The 16,636-nt window shown below is 46.4% G+C and overlaps 1 non-coding gene across 1 annotated transcript; it reads left to right on the top strand.

Moving 5' to 3' along the window:
* Window positions 1–4,090: 4,090 nt before the first annotated feature.
* On the top strand, window positions 4,091–4,162 carry TRNAD-GUC (transfer RNA aspartic acid (anticodon GUC)). The gene has a single exon. It is a non-coding gene; the product is annotated as a tRNA-Asp (tRNA).
* The last annotated feature ends 12,474 nt before the right edge of the window (window positions 4,163–16,636 follow it).

Below are 16,636 nucleotides of genomic sequence, written 5' to 3'. Positions count from 1 at the left end.
CAAATATGGCGGAATTTTTGCAATCCAATGCCCCTCTTCTACGGCCAGCCGGTGAACCCCCGAGTGCAGCCGATTCAAACGATGGAGGGGCCTGGCGAAGCACCAATCATAGATGAGGATGGGGTGCTCGATCTGCTAATGCCAGGATGGTGCACCGTCTCCCGGGATTCGCATCGGTGGAGAGGATTACGGGGCAGCCCTGATGCTCGACGGCGAGGATCGAAGGAGGAACGTGAGGGCAGAAGCTGGCCGGTGAGATGGAGGTACAGGGCGGATCGAGCTGGCCGGTGAGGTGAAGGCACTTGGCGGATCGAAGCTGGCGGGAGAGGTCGCGGTGGGAGGTGGGCGGAGCTGGCCGGTGAAGTATCGACGCGAGGGCGGCGGGGCAGTGGATCTCGCGAGCGGAGCTGGTGGCGAGGCGGAGGCAGAGCTCGAGCGGTGCGGTTGACTATGGGAGATGGGTCGCCAGGGATTAGGGGGAGGGGATTATGCTCGTGGTTTTTCCCGATTTTTTTCTGCAATACGAGGAAAATCTTGAGCATTAGATTTGGAAGGAACGGACGGCCACCGAGCGGTCTGACGCTGGAGTCCTTTCAGACTACTGATAGGAAGTGTTTACCTTTGTTAAGAGGCTCAACTAGTAGACTAATCCGATATATTCAATGCCATGTGTATCATGAAGTGTGTAGCTTTGTCTAGTATGCTCTATATGTTGGTTGTGAATTGTGTAAATGTACATGTGAATTGTGTTATGAAAAGCGAAGTACTTGGTGTGCAAACGAATGATTCATGCTTGTGTATTGTGTTCCTATGTTTATGTCAATTTCCTTTGCATTGATGGTAGCCAAACATAAATAAAGCGCAATCGTGCATAAGTGAATAGTATGATTGTCACTAACCGCCTTGTGGTCAGTACTAGTTAGACATCGGTGACCGACCAGTCGACCCGTCTGTGATGACAATGTCATCACTGATCCCAAGGTACTAACGGGCCAAAAGCCTGCCATTGATGATATTATTTGATTGGTCAGTGCTATTCGGTGTAATAGTGCCCGACACTTTTTTCACCATTGTTGTACACATAAAATAATGAGATCCCCCTCCCTAGCCATCCATTCCTTCCATCCTTTTAGAGCGATCAAGAGGAGATCCCATCTACTACTTCACCAAAGCAAAGCTCGAATTCGTTGATTGCCCACGAGATCCTTAGCGAATCTTGTTACTCTTGGGGTTTATGGGGAACCCTAGATGGTTGGTGTCTCTTGGGAGCTTCCAAGTTGTGTGATTTTGCCTCATGCTCATTTGTGAGGGTTTGGAGGTCGCCCCAAGAGCTACCAATAACGAGAGGGGGTTTGGGCATTCGTCGACCAAGGTTCTCAGGGACTTAAGTGAGACGACATTCATTGTTCCTACCTCTCCAATGAAGATTATCACTCTCCCAAGTCAACATGGCAATGGGTACCCACAACCCGCAAACCCGGCGGGTAAAAACCCTATTAGGGTAAAGGTTTGGGACAAATAAATACCCATGGATTTATAAATGAGAAAAAATTATACCCATCGGGTAAGCCGGGTATGAGTATGGGAATGCAATACCCATACCCGTGCACCCGCGTACCCACATACGCATATACTAATTTCTTTTAACAGTAGGCTCCATGTGTCATTCACTAAAGGAACCTAGCCATTGTGCCCTAAGCTAATGCAACCGCTAACCTCGACCCAAAATCCTCTCCCCTTACGCATGTGCATGATCTTATTTAAATGCGTTGATCTTATTTTGTGGACTCATGGTTTTGCTGATCTTATTATACAGTCTCCTTCAGTTGATTATTTCGAAGTAGGGGCTGCAGAAGTACCTTCAATAAAAGAAAATTAGAGAAAATTGTGTCCGTCTTGTTTGTCTTGTAGTTGAAAAAAAAAGAATAGATGTGAATGTTTCTCTGAAGGTTCACGTATAGGCTACTCACCCATGTATATAACTGGACATTTCTGAAAATTAATATCATGCTGAAATGTTGTGTATGTATGTGTAAATGTTGAAAAATACATGATGAAGTGTGAATTGGGTAAGATGACTGAGATGGGTATTTTTACCCGCGGGTATTAGCCGCACCCGACCGGATACGGGTATGGGAACAGTTTGAAACCCAAGGTGCGGGTATGGGTACGGGTATGGGCAAAAAATAATGAGATGGGTACGGGTTTGGGCGACCATTACCCGCACCCGCACCCGGCGGGTGCCATGTTGACTCCCAAGAACGTGAGTTTTGGATTACATCTTCGTCTCCATCACTTCAGTTTTCTCTAACCCTAGCTTTACTTGTTGTCATTACTTGCTTAATTAGTTGCCTTTTGTAGCTTGTTAGCTTGATTTAATTCATTATATAGGATGCATCACCTAGTTGGATATCTAGAGAACTAATGGTTCCACACTAGATTCTAAGATCAACAAATAAAAGATTAAATTTGGTAGTCAACTATCCATCTCCCTCTAGCCGACATTTAGCGCACCTTTGATCCTTCAATATAGTGCAAGCTAGGATTGAGAGTATGTGGGTTAGCCATTGGGGATCGTTTATTTATCTAAGGAGCAACGATCATCCATATAGTGCAATGCCTTGTTCCACTATTCTTGACCTTAATCGCTTCCACAGATGCATGAGACATTAGCGACTGGAAGGGGACAATGAGTTAGCATGCCAATGGCATATTGGAAGGTAGCTATGTATGGGAGACCACCTGTAGAATAGTAGTGTTGTCATGAAAGAACATATAGACCCTAGATGGGGTTTGGTGAACACTATGCTAACAGATGTATTGAGTATATGAACAGTTTTAGCCCCATTGAGGTGAAGCAAAGGTGCAGGATAAAACAAATAACATCATTTGACTTTGAGCTTTTTTTTTATACTTGCTTGAGTCATTTAGGAATGTCATCCTAATAAAAGGGCGACACAAGGTATGAGTAGGATTCATGAGCCATATACATCCCAAAACAACCACTCATACAACTCAGAAAAGCCCCAAGGTACTCCCGTTCAGTTAAGCTTGTTACTGAGGTTCTTAGTCGGGAACCGGACCTGATCTGCATTCTCTCCCGATTTCACAGAATCTATTCTGTTAAGCTCTTCAGAGTGGTAGTTCGGGGCTCCGGGCATGTGGCGGCACGGCGAGGGGATCGTCCATAGCTGCTTGTAGAAATCTTACACTACCTCATCAATATCCTCTTCCAGCTACTAAGGCGTTACACAGATCCTGAACGGTACAAATGGCTTTAGATGGCTTCTAAGAATATCTCCATCCGTCGTCTCGCTTAGGTTCCCTACTAGGTTGGGTCGCAGACCTGAGCCCTCCATTATCACAAGCACGGAGCAATGTCAGATCCCCATTAAATATAATAGGCTGGCAAATCTCTCTAGAAATGTAAGCGGAAGCCTCCCATGCATGGTCTACATGATAACTAGACGCTGGTCAAGTAGGACCAGCCCAAGCTTCACCGAAATCCTGGAACTCTAAGGATGTGAACCCAGTGTCGAGCAAGTGGTGGGCATTGTGGCAGCCGTAGATTTCGAGCTGTGAAGGCTCTCCACCCCTCGGCATTGGATGGCACAAACCGCCTCCATATCCGCCCGCCCAATCACATGATCCAATGAGATTGGCACGAACAAAAACATTTGCATCCTCTCCTCTTCTGTTCGTGCGGATCATGTGAGATGGGGATGCTTGACTTGGTGTTGTAGCTTGTAACCCCATGTTGTGTCCTGTGTGTACATGACTCTGTGCTATATACGCGTGCAACAAAAAGATGGTGTAACTGAAGCTTGAATTTGGTGTTGTAACTTGTACATGCAACAGGAAGATGTTTACTTCCTAAGCGCCAACACACAGGAAGTTGTAACCTGTACATTTCAGTCAAAAACATTTTAAGGTTAGAATTGGTTAGAACCTTAAAATCTTTTTACTCGACTGTTATGGTAGCTAGCTGATCGTGATTCTCATGGCAAGTTGCAACCAATTAGAACTACCACACAGTGGCTGGAAATACTCACGCAATTCTAACTCGACTGAAAATTCTATCAACACCAAGGTCGTTGTAGTATAGTGGTAAGTATTCCCGCCTGTCACGCGGGTGACCCGGGTTCGATCCCCGGCAACGGCGCTTTTTTTTTTCCTTTCCCATTTCGTGCAATTTTAGATTTTCCCCTTTGCTTCTTTCTTTTTTTTTGAAAGCAAAATAGGCGCTTTTTAATACTTTCCAATTTCGTGCAATTTTAGATTTCCCCCCATTCTTTCTTTCTTTTTTTTGAAAGCAAAAATAGGCGTTTCTTTCCAATTGCTTTCCAACAATCGGTTCTTTCCTATATTTTTTTGAGCATGCGTTTCTTTCCTATTTTGAAACGAACGCGAACACAGAACATTTCGATTCTACTGCTTGGAGCCGGTTTCGGATTGGACGGAGTCGATAAAAGGCGGGGCAACATGGCCGGGTTCGAAGCCAACACGTGCTATTCTCATCTTGCTCCACCTCCACCTAGAAGCTCCAGCGCGCCGCTGTTGATCGGACGATCGATAAACCCGGCCATGGCCAACGACGGCGCTGATCGATCGATGGACGAGATGGCTTCGCTGATGAAGCAGCAGCCCGGCGACTCCACCGGCACGGCTGTCGGGCCTCAAGGCTGCGTGCTCGCGCTCCCGACGCCTTCGGCTTTGGCGGGCGACAAGGAGGAAGAGGAGCCGGTTCGTGGGGCCGGAGATCAGGCCGACGACGGCGGCGAGGAGGACGAGGAGTCCTACGACAGCGACGACGGCAAGTCTTACGACAGCGATGACGACTATGAGGAGGAGGAGAGCGACGGCGAGGTCGAGGTGCCGATCAAGATCGACCCACGTGTAGCGGCCGCGGCGAGCGGTGTCAGGGGCGGGCCGCCGCTATTGCGGGGCCAGTACGTGCCCGAAGGCCAGTTCCTTGGGCCGGCGCCGCGGTTCGTCTGCTCGGGGAACACGGCCGGCTTTTTGGGCGTCGCCGTCGTGGTGCCGCCGCCGGCTGAGGCTGATCGCCCGGCCGCCAGCCAAGAACAGGGGGGAGGCAAGGAGATCTTGGTGCTCTACCGCTACACCGAGTTTGAGGCGGCACCCGAAGGCGTGGAGGTGTCCAAGAAAACGGTGCTGCACTATCTCCGTTTCACCGTCCCGCCGGCCGGCGACGTGGCGGGCTCGCTCCAGTGGGCTGGCTCGTCGCTGGCGCCGCTGATATACCCCGCCCGCCACAGCCTCGAGCTCCAGGAACTCTGGTACGAGCTGGTCTCGAACGTGGCCGTGGGCATCCCGCCGGGGACCACGCGTCTCAAGTTGATCGCCGACGTCGGCATCCTCCGGCGCGACGACTACACGGAGAGGCTCATGGATGACGTAATGGACGCGCTGCAGGGCATGATAGCGGAGCCATGGCCCGGGTACCACGTCGGCATGGAGCTGCGCCTGCCAGAGCCGGTGCGCGTGCAGTGCGCGGACGAAGCCGAAGCCGAGGCCGCCGACGGCGACTGCGAGCGGCCGGCGAAGCGGAGGAAGGTCGTCGCGGAGGAGGTCGCCGGGCAGGAGTGCTCTGTCTGCTTCGACCTACTGGAAAGCGACGTCGCCGTGTGGCCCGGGTGCTCCATGCCCCACGTCTTCCATGGCGCATGCCTGGCGGAAACCCTCAGAGAGAGCGAGATGTGCCCTCTCTGCAGGCGCAAGCTGTCGGCTCCGGACGAGCAAGTCTAGGGGATCTCCTGCATGCAACCTGAACTCCTGAAGTCTGGAGCATTATTCTGTTTGAAGGGCAGCATTATTCAGATACATGAAGGAATTCTGATGGTTCTGGAGTGAAATTCTTGAGTTTAATCAATGGAGAAATGTATGTTGGACTATGGCATTTATGAATCAACCTTTTACCTTTTGTGATGTGATGATGATGAATTGATGATTCATGGAGCACTGCAGTTTTAAGTTCTACACACAAGTAAAAAACAAGTAGCTAGCTCTGTGGATGAATAAACCCTAAGTTCAGTAATCCACCATATCATGTTCAGAGTATGCAACATACATACATACACAAACCTAATGTAAATATTCACACACCCATGTTAATTCGTCACAAACCTATTTGCTAGAAGACGGGCGAGGTGACACTAGTAGAGAAAAAGGGGCTTTCGTTCGGGCCTGGCCAGCCCATTAGTCCCGGTTCCGCCACGAACCGAGACCAATGGAGGCATTTGTCCCGGTTCGTGAGCCCAGGCGGCCGGCCGGGGCCTCGTGGGCATTGGTCCCGGTTCGTCTGGGCCCATTTGTCCCGGCTCTTGGCACGAATCGGGACCAATTAGCCTCGCTCCTGGCCCACAACCATTGGTCCCGGTTCGTGGCAGGAACCGGGACAGAAGGATGGCCTTTAGTCCCGGTTCCAGCCACGAACCGGGACAAATGAGTTGCCTATATATACCCCATCGCCGGCGAGCAGAGCACTCCACGGTGCTCTGTTTTTTGCTGGCCGGCGAGGAAGGGCATTTGGGTGCTCTAGCTCACCTCTTATGCATGTGAGGTGTTCGATGAAATGACCGAGCCACACTGGTTAAGCTTTCTCCTCTCGAAGCTCGACCTCCGAGCTCCATTTTTTCCGAGATTTGTCTAGGTTTAGCGGTCCGTCACGCCCCGTCCTCATCTTCACCGCCGTCGATCGCCCGCGCCGATCTCGTCGCCGGCACCACCGTGGTGAGCCTCTTGTTCTTATCTTCTTTCTGAAAGAAAAAAAAAATCTTACTTTAGATAGATACTTGTCTAATTTTCTTACTTTTGACACACATAATTATATATAATGCACGCAGATGAACCGGCAATGGATGTACGGTGACAGACACACCTCTGAGTACATTAAGGGCGTGCATAATTTTCTCGAAGTGGCTGAGGCAAACAAGCAGAATGGTTTTATGTGTTGTCCATGCCCTAATTGTGGGAATACGAGGTCTTACTCTGACAAGAAAATCATTCACACCCACCTGCTTTATAAGGGTTTCATGCCACACTATAATGTTTGGACGAAGCACGGAGAAATAGGGGTTATGATGGAAGACAACGAAGAAGAAGAGGACAATGACAACTATGTGCCCCCTGAATACGGTGATGCTGCAACGGGGGAAGCTGAAGATCAAGAGGAAGCTGAAGATCCAGAGGAACCAGACGATGTGCCCGATGATGATCTCCGCCGGGTCATTGTTGATGCAAGGGAAAAGTGCGAAAGTGAAAAGGAGAAGCTGAAGTTCGATCGCATGTTAGAGGATCACAAAAAGGGTTGTACCCCAATTGCGAAGATGGCAACACAAAGCTCGGTACCGTACTGGAATTGCTGCAGTGGAAGGCAGAGAATGATGTGCCTGACAAAGGATTTGAGAAGCTACTGAAAATATTGAAGAAGAAGCTTCCAAAGGATAACGAATTGCCCGACAGTACGTATGCAGCAATGACTGCATCCTCTACCGCGGTGCGTACAAGGATTTGAACGCATGCCCGGTATGCGGTGCATTGCAGTATAAGATCGACCCTGGTGATGTTGAGGGCGAGCCCCGCAGGAAGAGGGTTCCTGCGAAGGTGATGTGGTATGCTCCTATAATACCACGGTTGAAACGACTGTTCAGAAATAAAGAGCATGCCAAGTTGATGCGATGGCACAGTGAGGACCGTAAGAAAGACGAGAAGTTGAGAGCACCCGCTGACGGGTCACAGTGGAGAAAAATCGAGAGAAAATTCTGGGCTGAGTTTGCAAGTGACCCAAGGAATGTATGGTTTGCTTTAAGCGCGGATGGCATTAATCATTTCGGGGAGCAGAGCAGCAATCACATCACCTGGTTCGTGACTCTATGTATGTATAACCTTCCTCCTTGGATGTGCATGAAGCGGAAGTTCATTATGATGCCAATTCTCATCCAAGGCCCTAAGCAACCCGGCAATGACATTGATGTGTACCTAAGGCCATTAGTTGAAGAACTCTTACAGCTGTGGAATGGAACATGTGTACGTGTGTGGGATGAGCACATGGGGGAAGAATTTGACCTAAAGGCGTTGCTGTTCGTGACCATCAATGATTGGCCCGCTCTCAGTAACCTTTCAGGACAGACAAACAAGGGATACCACGCATGCACGCACTATTTAGCTGACATCGAAAGTATATACCTGGACAGATGCAGGAAGAATGTGTACCTGGGCCATCGTCGATTTCTCCCAACCAACCATATATGTCGAAAGAAAGGTAAGCATTTCAAAGGCGAGGCTGATCACCAGAAGAAGCCCGCCATGCGTACCGGTGATCACGTACTTGCTATGGTCTCTAATTTACACGTAATATTTGGAAAGGGTCCCGGCGGACTAGCTGTTCCGAATGACGCTGAGGGACGCGCATCCATGTGGAAGAAGAAATCTATATTTTGGGACCTACCCTACTGGAAAGAGCTAGAGGTACGCTCTTCAATCGACGTGATGCACGTGACGAAGAATCTTTGCGTGAACCTGTTAGGCTTCTTGGGCGTGTATGGGAAGACAAAAGATACACCTGAGGCAAGGGAGGACCTGCAACGTTTGCACGAAAAAGACGGCATGCCTCCAAAGCAGTACGAAGGTCCTGCCAGCTACGCTCTTACCAAAGAAGAGAAGGAAATCTTTTTTGAATGCCTGCTCAGTATGAAGGTCCCGACTGGCTTCTCGTCGAATATAAAGGGAATAATAAATATTCCAGAGAAAAAGTTCCAGAACCTAAAGACTCATGACTGCCACGTGATTATGACGCAACTGCTTCCGGTTGCATTGAGGGGGCTTCTACCGGAAAACGTCCGATTAGCCATTGTGAAGCTATGTGCATTCCTCAATGCAATCTCTCAGAAGGTGATCAATCCAGAAATCATACCAAGGCTAAGGAGTGATGTGGCGCAATGTCTTGTCAGTTTCGAGCTGGTGTTCCCACCATCCTTCTTCAATATCATGACGCACGTCCTAGTTTATCTAGTCGACGAGATTGTCATTCTGGGCCCCGTATTTCTACACAATATGTTCCCCTTTGAGAGGTTCATGGGAGTCCTAAAGAAATATGTCCGTAACTGTGCTAGGCCAGAAGGAAGCATCTCCATGGGCCATCAAACAGAGGATGTCATTGGGTTTTGTGTTGACTTCATTCCTGGCCTTAAGAAGATAGGTCTCCCTAAATCGCGGTATGATGGGAGACTGACTGGAAAAGGCACACTAGGAGCGGACTCAATAATATGCAGGGACGGGCATTCTTGGTCTCAAGCACACTACACAGTTCTACAGAACTCTACCTTGGTGACCCCGTATGTCGATGAACAACACCCGGAGCAGTGTGACGACTGGATTACATGTGAACACATCAGGACTTTCAGCAGTTGGTTGGAAACACGTCTCAGAGGTGACACCACTGTTTGTGATGAGTTGTACTCGTTGTCCAGGGGACCATCTTCGACTGTATTGACTTACAAAGGATACGAGATAAATGGGAATATATTTTACACGATCGCCCAAGATCAAAAGAGCACCAACCAAAACAGCGGTGTCCGCTTTGATACAGCAACCGAGAGGGGAAAGGACACATATTATGGTTACAATGGACATATGGGAACTTGACTATGGACATGATTTTAAGGTCCCTTTGTTTAAGTGCAAATGGGTCAATCTGTCAGGAGGTGGGGTACAGGTAGACCCACAGTACGGAATGACAACAGTGGATCTGAACAATCTTGGGTACACTGACGAACCGTTCGTCCTAGCCAATGATGTGGCACAGGTTATCTATGTGAAGGACATGTCTACCAAACCGAGAAAAAGATAAGATAAGGAAGCGAATACATCATATGATGAGCCAAAGCGCCACATAGTTCTTTCAGGAAAAAGGGACATAGTGGGAGTGGAGGGCAAGACAGACATGTCTGAAGATTATGAAAAGTTTCATGAAATTCCTCCCTGCAAAGTCAAGGCTGACCCAAGCATCCTGATAAACGATGAAGATTATCCATGGTTATGGCGAAAAAAAGTGAAGACTTTCTCTCCACAACTATTATGATGATACCATGCCAACTCTCAACCTTTTCGTAGTTCATTTGAAATGCCTGTTGTAACAGACGAGTTTCCGTATGAAATCCTGATACTTCGAAACAGATTGTCCGTTTTGTACACGAAGTGCATCCAGTTTTGCCGTAACCCTCTCTACTTTGTTGCACATGCTATGTGGGTGAAATGATGATACCATGCCAACTTTCAACCTTTTCAGAGTTCATTTGTAGTGCTTTTCAATTTCAGGGTCTTATAGCTCAAAATAATCAGTAAATGCATGGAAAATAACAAATATCATTAAAAAATAAGTAATTACAAATAGAATAAAATAAACTTTAATAAAATATATAAGTAGTAACAAAATAAAATAAACTTTAATAACATAAATAAAATTTATGAAACTAAAATTATCAACGTATTTTCTGTTCAAAACATTATAAGCAACCTCTAGTATTACTGAAACTAAAATTATATAAAACTGATGCAACTAAAATTATCAAAGTTTCTTCTGTTCAAAATCATTAAAAGCAAAAAGAATTTTCATAAAGAACTTTTTTTGTTAGAAACTTTAATAGCAAAAAGAATTATCATAAAATAAAATAAATAAGTAATTAGAAACAAAATAAAGTAAAATAAATAAGTATTTTGTTGTAAGTAGAAACAAAATAAAATAAATAAAGCAAAAAAGAAAAAAAATAAACTGGGAAAAAAAACACCACCTACTGGACCACCACGGCCTGAATACGACTAGAAACCCACCAATGGGCCAGGATTCAGGCCCGTAGAAGGCCCAATAGGCCCACAGGCAGATACAATGTGTTTAGGCACGAAAGCTTGCATTTGAGAGGAGCTCGAGAGGGCAGCGGGAGTGGGGCTTATAAACCACTCTCGAGCTCCCTCAACTAGCGAGGTGGGACTAAACTTTCGTGCCGCGATGCGGGCAGCACAAGGCCTTTAGTCCCGGTTGGTGCCATCAACCGGGACTAAAGGGGTGTATTAAAACTGGTTCTTGGTAAGAACCGGGACAAATGCCCCCTCTTTAGTCCCGGTTGGTGCCACCAACCGGGACTAAAGAGGGGGCATTTGTCCCGGTTCTTACCAAGAACCGGTTTTAACACCAACCGGGACCAAAGGCCTCTGCTTCCCGCCCTTTGGGCTGCTGAAAAGCGACCTTTGGTCCCGGTTGGTGGCTCCAACCGGGACTAAAGGGGTGCTTTGGTCCCGGTCGCTGCCACGAACCGGGACCAAAGGTCTGTCTATATAAGCCACGCTTGTGAAATTTTTGGTTCAGTTCTTCTTCCCACTCCCGTCGCTGCGTGCTTCCCTGCCCCGACGCCGTCGCCGCGCGCCCCCCTACCCCGACGCCGTCGCCGCGCCGCCGCCCCCTGCTCCAACGCCGTCGCCGCGCGCCGCCCCTGCCCCGACGCCGTCGCCGCGCCGCCCCGCGTCGTCACCGCCCCGGTCCGCGCTGCCCCGCGTCGTCACCGCCCCGGTCCGCGCTGCCCCGCGTCGTCACCGCCCCGGTCCGCGCCGCCCCTACCCCGACGGCGTCGCCGACGCCGCCCCCAGTGAGCCCCGGCCCCCGCGCCCTGCCCCCCGCCGCCGCCGCCGCCGTGGCCGCCGTAAAAATATATGATTAGATGATTTTTTGTTCATAGATGTGATTTTTTTTTCATATATCATATGATGTTTTTATATTGTTCGTAGATGATCGGTCATATTTGTTCATATGTATGCAAGCGAAGTCGTTGTAGTTAGTTGTACTGTTTAGGGTTAGGGTCGTCGAGGAAAGAAATTAAGGAAAGAAGAAAAGAGGAAGAAGGAAGAAGAAGAAAAATAAGAAGAGGACAAAGAAGAAGAAAAAAAAGGAGAAGAAGAAAAAATAGATAAAAATAGATTTAATCTATTTTTTCTTCTTCTCCTCTATTCCTTCTTCTTCTCCTTTTTTTTCTTCTTCTCCTCTTTTTTTTCTTCTTCTTCCTCTTCTTTTTTTTATCGGGTATGGCGTTGTCGATATACCCCCTCCCCGATAACTTCGACATGAGGGGGGGGTCGATAAATAATAGAACTAGTTAAACAAGTTTATTTTTAGTAAGTACTACTTTATTTAATTTATAGTAAGTGCTTACTAGTTGAACTAGTTGATTTAATAAAACTACTTTATTTTACTATAGAAGTAGTTTATTTTTAGTAAGTACTACTTTATTTTATTTATAGTAAGTGCTTAGTAGTTGAACTAGTTGATTTAATAAAACTACTTTATTTTACTATATATAGAAGTAGTTTATTTTTAGTAAGTACTAGTTTATTTTATTTATAGAAAGTGCTTAATTAGTAGTTGAACCAGTTGATTTAATAAAACTACTTTATTTTACTATAGAAGTAGTTTATTTTTAGCAAGAAAATTATAGAACTAGTTTATTTTTTTAGTTCAAGCAATTATTCCCGCATCGACGTCGATGATGTCTATCCCGCATCCTCGTCGTCGACTCGGAGGAGGAGGCCGGCTTGATCAGAGGGGCCATGTCCGGGACTGGGCTCCGTCGGGCTGGTATTGGGAGGTGTTACCTTCCGAGGGGCGTAGGTTGGTGAGGAGCCAGCCCGTTGTTGACCCGATCCTTGTTTGGTGGCGGTCGCGTGGGCCAGTGACGGTGCCTAGGCTTCCGAACACCGTGGAGGTGGTACGTCACTGTGTCAGCGAGGAGGACGAGCACGTCCGTCGCTACATGGTTGCGTTGGAGGGCAGGTTCGACAATACCTGGCAGGTACTTCAGGGATCTCACTGGAGCTATGATCCTGTGATGGTTCCTTCCCTTTGGGTGTCCACCGCCCGCGCCGATACCCGTCAGGCGCTACGATTCTAGCTGTACTAGCGATGCTATATATATGTATGATAGTATTCGAGGTGTATTAGTGATAATATTCGACGATGTACGGACGGAAGAGATGATGTAGTTTTGCTTATAATTGAATGCATGCTAATTTGAATACTACTTTATTTTACGATTTGGTTTTGCTTATTGAATGATCAAATTGGAAAACTACTCCTACTTTGAATGCTAAAATTAGAGAGCACTATGCAAGGCGTATGCATATGATTAGTTGATAGCTTATAGGGTTTTTGTTGTCGCAGAGATCTAGGAGCCCCCCTCCATCATCCCCGCCGTCGTCCCCGTCACCGACCCCCTCCGACCTCGAGGTGAGACCAGCCAAATCCCTTTTTAGAAAGATAATTAAACGATATTTCGGGTTGTCTTTAAGTCTGTCGAGTCTCCACCATATATGAGAGGACGAAGAATCCCGACTGTTGTCGTGGGGAAGCTTCTCCTTCGTTTCCGTGTGCTAGACAATTTGGTGTAATGCACTCGGGAACGAAAGGAGGAGCTACCATCACCGACGGTCACAAATGTCAGAGAGGAATCAGTGAGGGAGAGTTCCACCATATATATATGAGAGGACGAAGAATCCTGACTGTTGTCGTGGGGGTCGCTTCTCCTTCGTTCCCGTGTGCTAGACATTTTGGTGTAATGCACTCCGGGACAAATGGAGGAGCGACCATCACCAACGGTCGAATGTATACACCACGTGAGCAGAGAATTTTCAAGAAAAGACTTGACAAACTGATAGTCAACCCGTGATGAATAATAATGATCTAATTTAGTTTTTTTAGTACATATATTTAATTGTACAAGTTTAATCTTTGAATTATGAACGTAGGAAATGTCGTCATCGGACGACGAAAGTCTCCCAGGGGAGTGCAGCTAGTGCCACGACGATCGAGGTCTGTGCGACAGGCCTCACCTGGACGATGATCGACGCTTCAGCATTAAGCTCGAGGAGACCTTCGATGTTGAAACGGTACGCAACGACGACAAGTGTTTTTTTTCGTAATTAAGCATGACTTCAACTATTTCAACGTGTAATTTTCATCTTTTACAATTCGAGTATAGCTTATCCCATGCCATGCAAGACGCTATGTCTTGGAGAGGATGGATTTTGAAGACCATGAAAATTTTGAAACGAAGAAAATTCACCTAAGGACCCATCATGATGTTGATTTTGAAGTAAATCTGTATAATGCTGAGAGCGTAACCCATTTTGGTTGCAAAAATTGGGAAGCATTTTGGAAGATGTATGGTTTTGATGAGGGTATGCTTGTCACCATGGATCTTGGTGATCCTGACATCGACCAAGACAATATGGACATTTGGGTCCTTGTTGATACGCCTCCAGTTCTACCGCTATGTGAGTTTCTCAAACATAGTTAATTATTAACTAATTTATATTGTTTATTTCAAAATAGTTGACAGCTTATTTCCATTGACAGCTTATTTTGATTGTTCAAACAATGTGCGGAACATGGTAGACAAAACCCACTACACCGATGGCTCCGAGTTAACTTATCAGGAGAAAAATCATCTGGTCGGATTTTGTATTGATCTTGAGAATTACAATATCTACAATCAAACTCCTCAACATTATGGTCAATATGTGCCACTAGTGCACGTGTTGAACTACGATAACTACCATGGAGATACCCTGGTAAGATTTTTCACTATTACGACATTCGTGCATCTTTTGCATACTTCCAAAACTAGTACATCATTGCTAACTATGAAGTTATTACTATGTTTTTCAACAGAGAACCCCAGAGGATTGTGTGCCTCATTTGATGTATCAGAATGGCAGCCTTCGTGTTTTGAACATATATCCAGGTCATCTTACGAATCTCAACTGTCCATACCGGATTTCTAAAAGAAGTGGAGACATGCTAATCAGAGAATGGAAAAAATGTATGGACAGTCGTAAGGAGGTTCTTGGAAGCAAAAGGAAGCGCCGCGGAAGAATTGGAGACAGGATGATCTCCATTCTCCATAATGGAGAGTCAGGGTCTATATTGTTTTATGCTATTTTACCTCAAATAGGGTATTTAGGTCCTGCATAATACTGATGATCATGTGCTAAGAACAATTAAGTAGGGTTGGTTCGATGACTATCAAGATGATGATCGTATGACTTGTTATTAATAACGAGTAGAAGTTGTATGATGATGATTTGTAGGACTTGTTATTATGATGATGCATGATGCGAGCATGAAGAGTTATTATATATCTGTGGGTGAAATGAACATGGATTGGATTGAAGTGAAGCCAACATGCATGTGGTGCATGTCGAAAGTAGTACAATCCAAACTTGATCAAGTTAGGGTTAGTATTACTTTCGACATGCACCACATGTTGCCTCACTTCAATCTAAGTCATGTTTATATAGCAGTAGCACGGAGATAAGAGAGGACACATCTCTCTATTAGCTACCTATAACAACCTAAATTAACCCCCAAAACCCCTAAACCACCTCCTTTCAAAAAAAAACCAGCCCCTGAAATGCTGACGCGTGGAAGCTTATTGGTCCCGCACCAACCGGGACCAAAGGCCCTCCTGCCTGGGCTCGCCGGAGCGGCCACGTGGAGGCCCATCTGTCCCGGTTAGTATAAGAACCGGGACTAAAGGCCTAGGGCATTAGTCACGACCCTTTAGTCCCGGTTCCACAACCGGGACAGATGGGACTTATGAACCGGGACAAATGGCCCTTTTCTACTAGTGTGAGGGTCTCACATCTAAGCTCCAGAACTCGCTTGACACTAGGCTTTAATCGTCCTACTATATCCTAGAGTGCTACAGGTTTATACTACAACATTTGGACATGAGGAGCATTAGAGGAGCAAAACTGATATTGACGAAGCTGAATTATTCACACAGCCCTGATGAAATATATCACTTGATCGCTGTGAGTTCAACCTTGATGTCTACAATCATCCCGAACCAGAAGGTGTTTTTCCTGCGTATACCAGGGAACTATGTCATTATTAGTTAATTTATTAATTAGTAGTATGCCATCCTTCAAAAAAAGTTAATTACTATTCCCACCGTCAAGAAGTATAAGAGCCTCTATCTAGATCATATAAAATAGTGATCTAAACGCTCTTATATTTGTTTACAGAGGGAGTAGTACGCACCAACTCCCAAGGGAAGCCCCACAACCCCTAAATTGAACAGTTGAAACCCAAATCCACATGACCTGTTTTGCGTGCAATCATAGGAGCCCACCATGACCAAAAAAGGAGTACATCTTGTCGAATGTAATTGTACACAATAGCATGACCATACAACCCGACATATGGCAATGGCAATCATTCTTAACAGATATAGACCACATATGGATCACCTCGCTTAGTTTAACTAGAGATGATCCCCGCGCATTGATGCAGGAATTGGTGTGGTTATTTCTATGAGATTTGACAACATGAAACTTTAGTATTTGCATTAGCAATATGGAAATTGAAAATATAGTTGTAAGGGCATCCTTTGCCTTAGGGTTTTGGTGACGATGACAACACACGTGGACTAATCGTGCGCCATAGTTTTCTCAGGTTCACATGGTGTGGCGCAAGACGGTTAGGTCTTCCCTCTATGCGAAAAAGATCGAAGACGGAGTTTCCGACGTTTTTATTCCTTTGGTCGTAGGATATCCGTACTATTAAGAGGGA

This window comes from Triticum aestivum, chromosome 1D (assembly GCF_018294505.1).
Source record: "Triticum aestivum cultivar Chinese Spring chromosome 1D, IWGSC CS RefSeq v2.1, whole genome shotgun sequence".
NCBI lineage: Eukaryota > Viridiplantae > Streptophyta > Magnoliopsida > Poales > Poaceae > Triticum > Triticum aestivum.
This window is presented reverse-complemented; position numbering and strand designations above follow the sequence as displayed.